This window comes from Lissotriton helveticus, chromosome 5_1, assembly GCF_964261635.1.
Source record: "Lissotriton helveticus chromosome 5_1, aLisHel1.1, whole genome shotgun sequence".
Classification (NCBI taxonomy): Eukaryota; Metazoa; Chordata; class Amphibia; order Caudata; family Salamandridae; genus Lissotriton; species Lissotriton helveticus.
Window position 1 is genome coordinate 157575906 of NC_136065.1, and position 13069 is coordinate 157588974.

At 45.1% G+C, this 13069-nt stretch overlaps 1 protein-coding gene across 6 annotated transcripts in view; it reads right to left on the minus strand.

The window, feature by feature from the left end:
- The window catches only part of RXRA (retinoid X receptor alpha), a 468131-nt gene extending 455389 nt beyond the window's left edge, over window positions 1–12742 (minus strand). For 3 of the 6 annotated variants that reach the window (XM_078641942.1, XM_078641944.1, XM_078641939.1), the window contains exon 1: window positions 12461–12728. The gene's annotated coding sequence lies outside the window, so the exon portion shown is untranslated. Of the gene's footprint in view, window positions 1–12460 lie in introns of all 6 variants that reach the window. The other 3 variants (XM_078641941.1, XM_078641943.1, XM_078641940.1) reach the window with 3 other exon arrangements.
- Window positions 12743–13069: the final 327 nt, after the last annotated feature.

Here is a 13069-nt window from a genome sequence, read left to right on the forward strand (position 1 = left end):
AAAGACAGTTGTCATGTTAAGACAGTTCATCATCAATGGCTGGCCTCAGGAAAGGAATGTGAGTGATGACATCAGATCTGTTCCAAGGTCAAACACGAGCTGTCCATTGAGGGTGAACTGGTGCTGCAAGGGAACAGGCAAATTGCTCCAAGTTTCTTAAGGAAGCGCATGGTAGATCTTCCACATCAAGCTCATGCTGGCAGGATCGGCACAAAAAATAGGGTGCATGACTTCTATTGGTGGCCGGGAATGGACAATGAAGTGGATGTCTGGGTGAGCCAATGCACAAGTTGTAGCTAGGCAGACAAATCCCTGCATGTTTATCAGACTCCTCTGTGCCTAGTCGAATATCCCAAGGGCCCATGGGAGAAGTTGGGTATGGATTTTTGGTGGCCCCATGTTTGATTTACCAATCTGAATGAAATATACCTTGGTAGTTGTGGATTACTACTCTGTGTGGGTTGAGTGTAAGTTTATGAAAACACCCAATATGGAGGCAGTGGTAGGGTTCTTGTCATCCTTGTTTAAGAGGGAGGGTTGTCCCCAGATTGTTGTTAATGACAATGGGGTGCAGTTGAAGTACTATGCCACGCAAGAATTCCTCAATGACAATTGTATCAAATGTCTCACTGTTGCTCTGTATAGACCCCAAGGCAACGGGAAGGTAGAAAGAGTTAACCGAATGTTGAAGGGAACTAGCTAGCATTGGCTTCTGTGGTAGATGTATCAAGGGCTGTCCAAGATAGGCTTTAGAGCTACCTTAATACCCCACATGCTTAAACTAGAGTTTCGCCTTTTGTTTTGTTGAGAGCCAGGCATTCATCTTGTGATTTATCTCCTGCGTGGGTTTTAGATAAGACTGAAGCAAGCAAAAGAGTTCCTAGTCGTGAGGAGGTGCGATGCAAAGTAAGAGAAGAGCAGGGGAGATTCAAGGCAAGGCAAGGCATGACACTATAGAATGTTATGGAGGTTGCTTTCCATGTTGGTGATTTGGTGAAGATTAAAAGACCTCAGGGGCAAAAGAAGCCAGGTTCCAAGTTCTTTCCAGCCACACGTGTGGTGAAGGTTTCTAATCACGCCATATTGGTTGAAAATAGCAAATGGTGGAGCAAGAGCAAGGCGACGCTAGTAAGAAGGGAACATGAGAGTGGTTCTGGTGAGAAAAAGTGACCTAGGGAAGTGTAAGAAACAGAGACTAAATGGTGGTTGGGGGATGGTTTCAGTGGAGCTGGGCAGTTCGAGTTATCCTGGGTCATCCCTGGGTTTAATAATGAGGGAGCAGGGCATTCCCATCCCATTCATGAAAGTGTGTTAGCTCCTAGTTCAGACACTGGCCCAGCTGGAGAAGCTATTAAGGATGACCAGTGCAATGTGTCTGATCCATTGTGTTCCTCAACATAAGGAATACTGTTCTTCCTGCATATTTAGCTGAATATGTCTTGTACTAATTATTTGATTTGTATGACTAGGATATGTTTTCCTTAGTTTAGTTTTTAGTCCTCATTATTGTTTTTGTATTGGTTTAGTTATATATGGTAGTTGCTTTTTGTTAAGGTCTGTTAAGGGGGAAGATGTGTTATGGGTTGCTTTTACTTGAGTTCCATTTGTAATGGAATCCGGTGTTGAAATGTCACCACAATCGTTCTGGGGCAACGTTCTGGCGAAGACAGGTAGTGTACCTTGGACGAGATGCTGGAAGGGCTGTGAGCAGTCCATTGCGAAATAATTTCAAACCATCCTCTCCTGACACCCGTCTTGTGTTGTTATTCACAACAGATACCTGAATGTTGAAATCTACCAGACATACTCAAGACAACTCAAGAAAGTTCTAGCTTGAGAACCAGTCCAAAACATTTTTGAAGCAGGCACATGATAACAGAATTCACTTTGAACGCACCTGTATTTAATTCTCGAATTTCATTTTTCCCTAACAGCTTTTCTAAACTTATGGCATGGTTAAAAAGACATTAAAATTACACTGATTACACTGGGCCAACTACGTCAAAGATGCACTTAAAATAATCCATTGGTTGACATGATGATGTGCAATTAACTCTGAGCCATATACAGAGACACTACCAGGGCCTTCGAGAACACTGGATTTTTGGGGACCACTAAGGGAATATGTGGCTGGCCTAGATACAAGTGATCAACTGCATCAAATATCAGTCACTACGGTTTGTTCAATAACTATTGGGATGCGAACTGGCTCACTTGAAATCGCTGACTTATGGCGGAACTTGCAACCACATAAATGGACTGAAAGTGGGTGCTAGGGGAAGACTGGGTGAACAATATACACGAAGACTACCAATCTCAAATATGTTGAAGGGCTGATGTATGCTGTCAGGAGTTGGACTGAGGTCCGAGTTGTTGTATAAAAGTAAAACCTATTTAAAAAGGGGATAAACAGAGTAAAACCCTATACAGTTATTAAAAAAGGAAGAAGAAACCATTGATCTTCAGATGAGAAGTGACCAGTAGCAGATCATTCTTAGTCCACAGTCTGTCAAGAACACATTCCCAGGGTGTTGCTACCAAGAAAGATACGATTAATATGTTTTATCCATTTCTTTCCTTTCCTGTTCTTTCCACATAGAATATTCTTTTGTTCAAAAATATAGGAACACACCTACATTTGCTAACCACAATCCCTATTATAGAGTCCTAAATAACACTGTATATTCTTCATTTAACTAAATACAGACCCAAACAAAAGAGAATGTATAAGTAATCAAGAAACTCAACAAACACACAACCAGAAAGTAAAAAAGTAAATTATAATTTTAGAGGAAAAAAGATAGCGGAAGGTTGCACAAGAAAATTTAGCAGATACTGTTTGTAGTAAATCCAATCATACATTTTACATATTGTCTTCAGATAGAGTAAGCTTCTTGCCCTCTCTAATGCGAAATTGTTACTTGGTCCACCATGACTAAATTAGACATTTTAGGCTGCCAAGAGTGACACCCGACTTTCAGATACTAAGTAGGTCTTTAAGGCCACCATTTTACCCTTGATCAAGAACTTGGGAGAGACTTCCAGAAAGACTGGCTTCCCATGGCCTCACAAAGCAAGTATTGCTTCATACAGAGTCACTTTCCTAGATTACTATCAGCCTATGTACGATTCTCTAGTTTAGTGACGCTTATTAACTTCACTATTGGTAGCTCCCAGAGCCTCATACAGTGACCGCACAGAGAAACCAATCACTTCTGGCACCACCCAGGTCATCATACAGGAACCACACGAAGACGCCATTCGCTGCTGATCCCTCCCAGGGCCTTATAAAGGAACTGCAAAGAGAGGCTAGTTGCTGCTAGCACCTTCCATAGCCTCATGCAGAAGACACACCGAGAATACAGTCATTGCTGACACTATATGAGATCCTGCAAGGACCGACTCCTCTGCGAGAACCTGGGAGGTGCCAGAAGTAACCAGGTGTGGCAGATTGCTTGGAGCTTCCAGGCTGTCATTAGGTAAAGTGCCTTGTGTGAAGCCCAGAAGATACCTCAGAATCCCAGAGGCCTAAATACAAGGTGCTTTGACATACAAAAAGCAGAAAAACACAGGCACCCTCCTTCTGTGATCCTCTGGCTCATCTTCCTTCAGCGCATGGCTATGTGTGCTGAAGAGCAGTCTCCTATCACAGCAATCTGGCACATATTAAATCAATCTGGTAACTCTAAACATAGAGTACAACACTAATTCATGCTGGGGTTGGCAGGAACCACACTACACAAAATCCATACAATGCAGTTGTGTTACCCACACCGAGATCTTTTCTTAACAGCCTAAACTTTAGGATTACTTTAGTAGGTAATTAAAGGGGAGGTTATTTGGTCAATGTTCAACTCGTCTCACTGTTCCACAGTAGCCACTGAGATGCAACCTTAAGCAACAATACAAATGCTCAGAATCCTGCTCTGGCTGTTGCCTGCTAGTTCTCTGGAAGAGCCAACAGCAGCTCAATCCGATCCAGGGCAGTTCTATACCGCTTTGAACATTTATATTATACAGAACACCCACCTGTTTGGATATCTGAGCAGAGAATACTGATAAAAGGACAACAGAAAATCCAAGTTCCCCCTAAACTAGCAGGAGGTCTCTAAGGAGCAACCAGGGAGCTCCTGGTACATACCTCAAATAACTCCAAAACTGATCGACCTGCGACATTGACACAGCCATCTGTCATATGTCTGTAGTTCTACACCAGCTGGCATGCCCAGTTCTTAGAGCGTAGCTGTCCCTGTCACCCCAAGTGTTGGGAACTACAATCACAGGCATGCCTCATTCTGCCTATATAAATGTTGTAACGTGACTTTTGATCCTGGAAAAACAATAGGTATTCAAGACCAGCTTTCATCTCAGCTTGTTCCATAAATGCACACCCATCAGCAATCTAAGATCTTCGCACTTCAATCGCCTTACAATTCCCACTTTTAAAAAGAAGACACTTGGCGCCTCTAGCTCAGGCGGCTCCTTCGAGTAGCTCGTAAGCTACCAGCAGCTCTCCAGCTACCCGTGTGAATCTCGTGCATTTCAGACTTCTAACATGGAAGCCTTTTGCTTGCTTATATTAATATTGGTATGCCAAAATTGAAAAGCATGTATTTGAGACAAACAGTTGTGTATTTTCATAACTTTTGAGACAAATGGTTCAATTTCCAAAATCAATGTAAAGCTATTATTTGAGTTGGAGACATTTATCACTCATATTATTACCTTGGTGCTGGGCAGTTATGTTTTACCCATGTAGATGCATTCCAAATTGATTGTGTGTTTTTTACTTTACTGCTGGCAACCCTGCCTAATGCACTGATGTGATCACTGCTGACAGTGGACTATCACAACACTAAACAGTAGCTAAGAATAATTTTCATTGAACATAACTAGCTCTTATTACAGAAAAGGTTGGAGATCCCTGGTTTAGATTCTTCGTACTTGCCCCTCAAATGTGGAACTTGTTACCACTAGAAATTAGGATGACCCCCCTGCTACATCAGATTTAGACAGCTCTTTAAAACATGGCTTTTTAAACGGGCATACGTCTGAAGTCGTGGGCAGTGTGTTGTGTTTTAGCGCCAAGAAACTGTTCGGTGTACGTGTGCTCTATAAATTACTATAAAACCACATAACAATAGGTGAAAAGGAAGCATTGCCTTTGCGCAATGAGCGATGTATAGCAATTAGGTTTGCCAATATCCACCTTTGTCGGAAACAGGTTTTGATCATGGCTGCTCTCTTTGCTCCAGAAGATACGCTGCAGAGGGCCATTTGTTATGGTTTGGTGGCAGCCATTGTTAGCAATGCTATATTAGGGCCTTAGAAACACTTAGTTTAGTTTTGTTTCGGCCTGTGTTGTCCAGAACCTTAACTTGCCTCACTTTACCAAGTGTGATACATTTGTAAAACGTGATGCGAGTAAGGGTGTTTTTCTGGTGTTACTACATTCCATGGCTGGAACTTTGTGTAATAAGGGCCTGAAGAAGGGCCGGGGTTATCAGCATTCTGGAAACTGAACAGAACCGGCGAGGAGGAGGAGAGCACGCATTTCAACACATCATAACAACGTGCATACACACAACTGATTCTTTCTGGTGTCGGCACTCAGTATTGAGGGCTTGTATCTGCACTACACAAACATGATTGTACATTAATACAAACTGTTGTGTCAGTTATTGAAAATAGGATGTGAATCTGTATTGTACTGCAATTGCATATGTACACAAGTAAATATGTGTGTGCGTCGGAATGCATATATATTTTTAAAAATCGATTACATATAACAAATGTTTCTTTATGCATTATATATAGGTGTATACCGTATTAAGTAGATGAGTGTCTGTATTTAGGCGTATGCTTCTTTTGCATGATAATGCATATACGTCTGAGTATGTATATATGATAATAGGGCATGTACCTGTAAGCGTATAGCAATACATTTAAATATAAAAACAAACAAGAAAAGTATATGTATATTTATGCACAACGTACATGTGTATGTCTAACAGTGTAAATATTGTTACAATATATAGGGGGTTATGCATTGCACTGAAATGTTGCTACGTGTAAGGCTATATGTGCATAAGTATCTATACATGTACATATTTGGATGTGTGAGTAGGTATGTCTGTATACATATATATATATATATATCTTTGTCGTTATTAAAAAAATCCTTCCACCTCTTCAGCCCTCCCTCCCATCTGACTGATCCCAGACCTTTCTGACTAATATGGCCTGCCAAGCTTCCTTCCAAACTCTTCCCTCCTCCTACCCAGTGGCTCCAACTAACAGGCGCACATGTCGACACTCCCAATAACAGCTTCTCTTTACTGATGCACCTCGATCTATCTCTCCTGACGACGCGATCCCAGGAGCACACACTCGAAACACTTACCACAACCAATCCTACCGGGGCAAGGGAATCACATATTACTACTCTACCTATTTACACCGAACATTGGGTTTTGGAGTAGCGTGGTACTTGTCACATAGCGCTTTAAGGCCTCGCCAGGGGTAGTAAGTGCTATATAAATACAATTTACAAATAAAAACAGTATACATACAAACAGGGAGTGTCTGTTGTTGAACACAGGGAGAGAATAAAGTTTTGCCATTAAAAAAAATATGAGACAAACTAGTGAGAACACAGGCTCTCGTATTATAAATATATATATATGTATGATAAAAAAAAAGCAAATTAAAACACTTGTTACATTCAATTAATACACAGAACACTGTCCATAAAATCGTCAACAGACCACACTAACCAATGTTTTTTCAGAAGCTAGGGGTGGGAAGGTAACCGCCCCCCCCCCCCCCCCCCGCCGCCCCCTCTTCACCTCTCCCAGGTGGCCCGGTGCTCCACAAATCAATCGCAAAGCTGTCGTTAAATATTGATTGAAAAAAAGGGGGGGTGTAAATGATTGCCCACACAGTGAAGGTGATCTTTATAGTTAAATTGCATCAATGCCCCTAATGTATAGAATGCTGTTATTACCACCAAACGTTTCCCATTAAAAAGATTTAGGGGTATATTATCAAGGGGTTTATCTCCGCTTTTTTGGCTTTAAAAGCCAAGAAAGCGGAGATAAAATTATCTCCCTATTACCAAGCTGTCGCTAACACCAGTTAGTGACAGCTAATAGGAGATAGCGACCATCTTGGGCCCCGCTTTGCATGTCAGTGATATTTATCACTAATGACATGCAAAGTGGGCGTGCCAAGATGTTAGCGACTGGAAACAGTCGCTAACATCGCTATCTCCTATTACCAACTTTTGGAGATATTCGCGCTAAGCGCGAATATCTCCAAAAGCTAACACCTGCCCTGAGCAGTTCTTCACCATGTTATCCAATGGGAGGTGGATAACATGGCTAAGAGCATTTGCTCGATAATGCATGAATATCGCTGACTTTTCAGCGATATTCATGCATTGCGGCCGTTTTTTTATCTGCGATAAAAATCGCCGATGTGCGGCGATAATTTTTGTCTCTGAACAAGTTAGAGACAAAAATTATCGCTAGTTGTTGGTAATATACCCCTTAGAGGGGGAAGACCCGGCTGTGCCCTCCTCGGCGCGGTGCACCTTGGAGAGGAGCAGGAAGTGAACTCCGTTCTCAGAGGGTCCGAGCCCGCCGACATTTACCAAGTGTGTCCCCATTCCCAAGGTGCCACTAGAGTGTTGATTTGTGAGTTGTACGAGGCGCTCGCTTTGGGTCATCCAGGCCCATTCTACTAACTATTGATCTGAAGGCGGGTGGTTTCTGAACCAAGACGGCGTCTCGTGCGCTGGAACGTGTTTGTTTGCACAGCGCCACACGTGTGCATACTACTGGGCACGGCGAGGCAGCCTGATCAAAGAACTGCACACGTATGAACACTACGTCAGCTAGTGTGGGTAAAACATTCCAGAGAGTGGAACACACGAAATCCACCGAAGAGAAACGTCACTGGGCCAGAACAAATCCACAACTTTCTTAAGAATACGTTCCCCTGGGCAGAAAATGAAAATGGAGGCGATAGGATGAATACATTGGCGAACGTGTATTTGAGACACCTGACACCATTAGCAAAAAATAAAAAAAACACTATTCCTATAAAATATGTTAGTTACTAGAGGCGGCATCGTTTCAACAGCTCTACGTACACATTGCACAATACACACCAGGCATTTTCTCTCAGCGCCTGAATAACAAGTGTTGGTCTTACCTAACACTTTGGTAGTCATTTGACCGATTCTGGAAAGATGAGAGGCTGATTGTTCCCTGCCAGATTCAATCCGGACCCCTGTAGCCCAGGCGGCGAACCTGCGCCTACTGCTTTATCTTTGAATTATCTCCCTAGCCCCAAAGAAAACGTGTACTTTACCACTATACAAAAGTCTAGTCACAAGGTCAGGTGATTGTATTTAATAGTTGGGGACAGAAGGAAGTTATTTCAACTTGGTATAAAGGTTTATACCGGAAAAAATCATTGCACTGCTACCTTATAAACTCTGTCGAACAAGAATACAACTGACGGGAAACTGAGGGGGGGGGGGGGGGCTGTATTTTAACTCAATCTATAGAACCCTGTGTCACAATACGTTAATAGTGTATATATAGAGAACACATCTACCACTGGCGTGGCCTCTTAGCGCTTTGTCGTGTCTGGAATGTGTCTCCCTGTGCAGCGCTGGTCTGTCTGCAATTTCGAATGTCTCGAGGGAAAGCGCCTTGGCACCCGGCCCCTGGGAGCACGCATGCTGGGGTCAGGCGAGGTGACCGCTAGTCTGCGATGTGTGGGTGCAATGTTGATGTGTGTGCAGGGTACGCGCGCCCACAGGCATCCAAGTGACTCATGTATTTGTGTGTTTTCAATAGAGCGGACAAGGCCCTGACTGGCATCAGAGCGCCTCGTAGACTGAATAACAGAGCACATATTTCACTTTTTCACAAAGGAGAGTGCAACACTCGTCCATCTCTGCCATCTCTCTTGGCAGCTCTAGTGCTTCGAAACGGTCTAATGGTATTAAGTGCTAAACAAACGATCGACAAAAAACACATTAATGGGGACAGTAATGGGGAAACACATTTAGTACTTGGAGTGCGAAACAAAGCTATCGGACAGAACTGCGCTTTATTGGGAAAAGGCTGGTGAAGGACCAGAGAAGTTTTGTTTGGCAGTGGCCACCACCAGCCTCCCCTGCACCGCTGAACTGCCCCTCCCGACCAAAGCGCTCTGATTTCAGCTAAAGGAATGTCAATTCCACGCGCCCTGCCAAGAGTTTCATTTTGGGAAGCTAGCCAGAGGTGGAGAACAAACCCGAAATCTCCCAATGATTTAAGAGAGACCAAAGACAAGACGTGGTCTGGTGCCCGGTTTGCCAACACTAGAGCCACGCAACTGGGTTCTAATTCGTCCTTTCCCATCTGAACAGAAACTGTGTGATCTTGGGCAAATCACTTCGTCTCACTGTCCGTCAGGTGCCTTTAAAGTTTCAACCGAGAGTACTGTGTAACAAGTCGAGCTACAGGAACAAATATTATGCAGAAATAATAAAATATTCAGCATCGAAGCACCTAAAAATAGTTCGATACGCAGCGTCAAGCGACGCTAATATTTTCACTAATACTCACGGGCATACATAATAAAGTTGTTAACAAGTAGTATCGCTGCAGAAGTAGTGTCTGTATTGTCGAATATTCCTTTCAGTTACATGAATGTGGGAAGTGCTCGGAAGCAACTATTACGTGGCGCGCCATTCATGACAAAATCTGTGTAACTAAATGCAGAAGTCTATGGATGTAAGTGCCCATAAATTCTAAAGTCTTTTTTTCTGAGCCAACAAACTTAATTAAGTATGAGTTTAAAAGGTTAAAAAATGGAAACAAAACACAGCCCAGTTCTTTACTCTTTCACATGTACTGGAACAGAAGGCCCGGCCGGAGGTACACACCAGGGTCCAATCACGCTCTCGGCATTTCGCTAGCGCTACCGCATTCTATGAGCTATACTCTTATTTCACTTCAATTGAACCACGTACCCCTTTCTGGAAATAATGAGCTGTGAACTGACACACTCAAGTCCTCACGAAAGCACCCCAATTTGGAATGCGCTTCTATGCCATAATAATGGTACTGAACGCTGTGCACATCTCAGTAACACAAGCAGTGCTTTCAACTGAAACATAGGAGTACTGGCACTCACTAACTAGAGTAGGGGACGGGGTCTGCCTTCGAGAAGAGCAGGTATTTTCCTATTAGATTTATTGCAAACATGCAGATGTCTGCAGTATTTCTCGTTGTCAAATGAAAGAAGTGCAGGTACTCCGTGCCAGACAGCACCTGCCCACTTAAAGCACTGAACAGAACATGGAAGAAAAGCCCCGAACAGGGGTAGAGTGTTACAGTATCCTGAAGGGGAGGCAGCGGGCATTATATGCAGTGCCCTCGTCAGTCAACTTCCTGGTTTCGGCGTCTTAGAGACAAACACAGACCTGGTTATACTTTTAGGGCACATTTCAGCGATGTCTCCCAAACTTCAGAAAACTTCACGGGACCCACCGACCCGCCACCAGAGCACCCCAGCGGAGTTTGATGGCGCCCAATCACTGCCATTGTATGTGCAAACGCATAATGTGGACAGTCCGCCTGTCACTGGACTTCCGCCGGGGGACGGAACCCTGTTCCGCTCTCGAGGCTCACCTTTCGGGGTGCGATGCTAAACCATCAACACCAAGCAAGCCCCAGAGGCCAACTGTTTGGTCTAAGCAGCCCCTTGACAATGTCTAGTGTCCTTATAGTGCCGCTTTACTATCGATGATTCTATGCGCTTACGATATATGACCACCCGTCCCATGAGTTATATGCAGCCGCTCTACAAAACTATGGGGCCCCAGCAAAATGGGACGAGGGCACCCTGAGATTCTGGCATTGCAGAACAAATGTGGGCCTTGAGGTGAATGGGGCTCCTGTGCAAAGTGTAGCCTCTGCGCCCCAGTGGCACACATGAGACCCTGGGTACGCAATCAGGCACGTGCATCCTGCTGTTGTTTCTGCCTGGCCAGAATGCAAACCCACATCATGTGACTGTCAAGTCACCCATCTTATATTTGCTCATATTATCTAGAGGCCTAGGATTGTTTACTTTACTCCCTCTCTTACACTTTAGAAGTACTTTCATTTTCCCTTTTCTTATGTCTTTCCACACCGAGATCGGTGCTTATTCACGGTGCGAAATACCGATGCACTTCGCACAACACCGGGGACTTGATTTCGACAGCCGACTCCGTCTCGGTGACGCTAACCCTCCCAGTCTGCGAGTAAACTTCAACTTAAAGCGCACGTTATTCGCCTGCCTGACTTGTGATCCTCAGCAGATCACAGAAAATACAATGCAGGTTATGGGGAATCTGCTGAAAGGTGGGCAGCGCGTTTTCAAGAAGTTACTTCTTGGATCAGAAGTCTATTATAAACCCTCCCTGCCCAGGCCCCCGCCCCACCCCTGTACCCTTGACTTCTCTCCCTGCCAGCCTCCATTCCTGTTTTTACAACTTCGTGGCCTGCTGGAAGTGCAGTAAACCTTTGATCCCGGCCCAACAAACCTCTGCTTTGGCACTTTAACCACATGGCATTTTTCGTGCGCTTTCTGCTGGAGTCTGAACGCACCCCTTTTGCCCCCCTAGACAGACACTGCTCTGAGACACAGTGTTCCCACCACATCTCTCTGCCTGGTATTCCACGTCCCCCTCCCCCCGAAATACCTTCGCCAGCCCAGGCACCCAAGGCATTACATAACAAGCCCGTTGCTGACAGCCTCCCTCCCCACCCTTCCCCGCCAGCCTCCTGGTTAAAGGCTTTAAAGGGAAACCAGCGCGCGGCTTCTGGGTTTTGTGCACTATTATCGACGCACGGTGTGCATTCCACGGTGCACGTGCCGCCCCCACGGTGTGACAGCTTTGCACGCGCAACTTGCAAAGAGCGGGGCTGGTGCATTTCGAAAGGGGTGTGCGCACGTAAACAGGGGCAAGAGACCTCCCCACCACAACACAAGAATGTCTGATGGACTATAACCCCCAAGCGTGAATTTAGCCCCCACCACGTACAGCCAGTCCACCCTCCTCCCCCTGTTTTCCGGCAAGGAATCCGCGGTCCCCTGGGTGACAATATTCACCCGTTCCTGCACAAAAACACCAACATTCTCTCTCTCCTGCTTTGCCGCGAGAAGTTGCTGAAAATGTTCCCCTCACACCCTTGCACTTCTGCCGTGGAAATGAGAGAATCGTCTGACAGCAAGAGGGGAATGCCACCCTGCCCACAGCCACCCCCACCCTGCCGGGGGTGGCCACTGCCCCCGGACTCACCCAGCAGCCCACGTCCCTCAGATTCCCTTGTGGAAGAATTCAGCGCAACCCACCCCCAGCAGCGCACACACACGTGAAATGATCGCACAGGAAAGTGCGCAAACTCACCCAGCGGCAGGAAACGCTTGCTGTCTTCCATTCCCAGCTAACTCATGCCAAAAACTGAAGCAAAACAAGTACTGGAAAAATGCACCAAAAAAGAGGGAAAAAATCGCCTTGAAACGTGCAAATAAGAAAGTCTCGGCCACTCCGGAGTCGCAGGACGAAAAAGGGGAGAAAATATGTACAAATCCAGTGGTGTTTTCAAGCCAAAAGCGGAGAGAGTTGCTGCAAACTCACCCAACAATGTAACTAAAGTACTCGTCTGTGTGTGTGTCTGTCTCTGTGCTCAACTACTGAGGCTGCACTGTACTGAGGGCCCCTGCCAGGGGGGGAGCGACGGCCAACCGGCTCCGCAGCAGCGACAGCAGCGCTGCTCACTTCAAGCCAGAGCTTAGCTCAATGAAATCAACATGCAGGGTCTGGGCTGCATGGCTCGGACCTAACTAATGCGGCGCATGGAAAAGTGAACGAATTTAGCACAAGCTTAGGAGTTGCAATGCCAGTTCTCCAACCCTTCCTGTGAGATCACACCAAGCGTGTTTGAGTTATAGATTTGAAAACTAACAATGATATAATTGTGCACTCGCCACTAATAAAATATATTGCAGCAGGCAC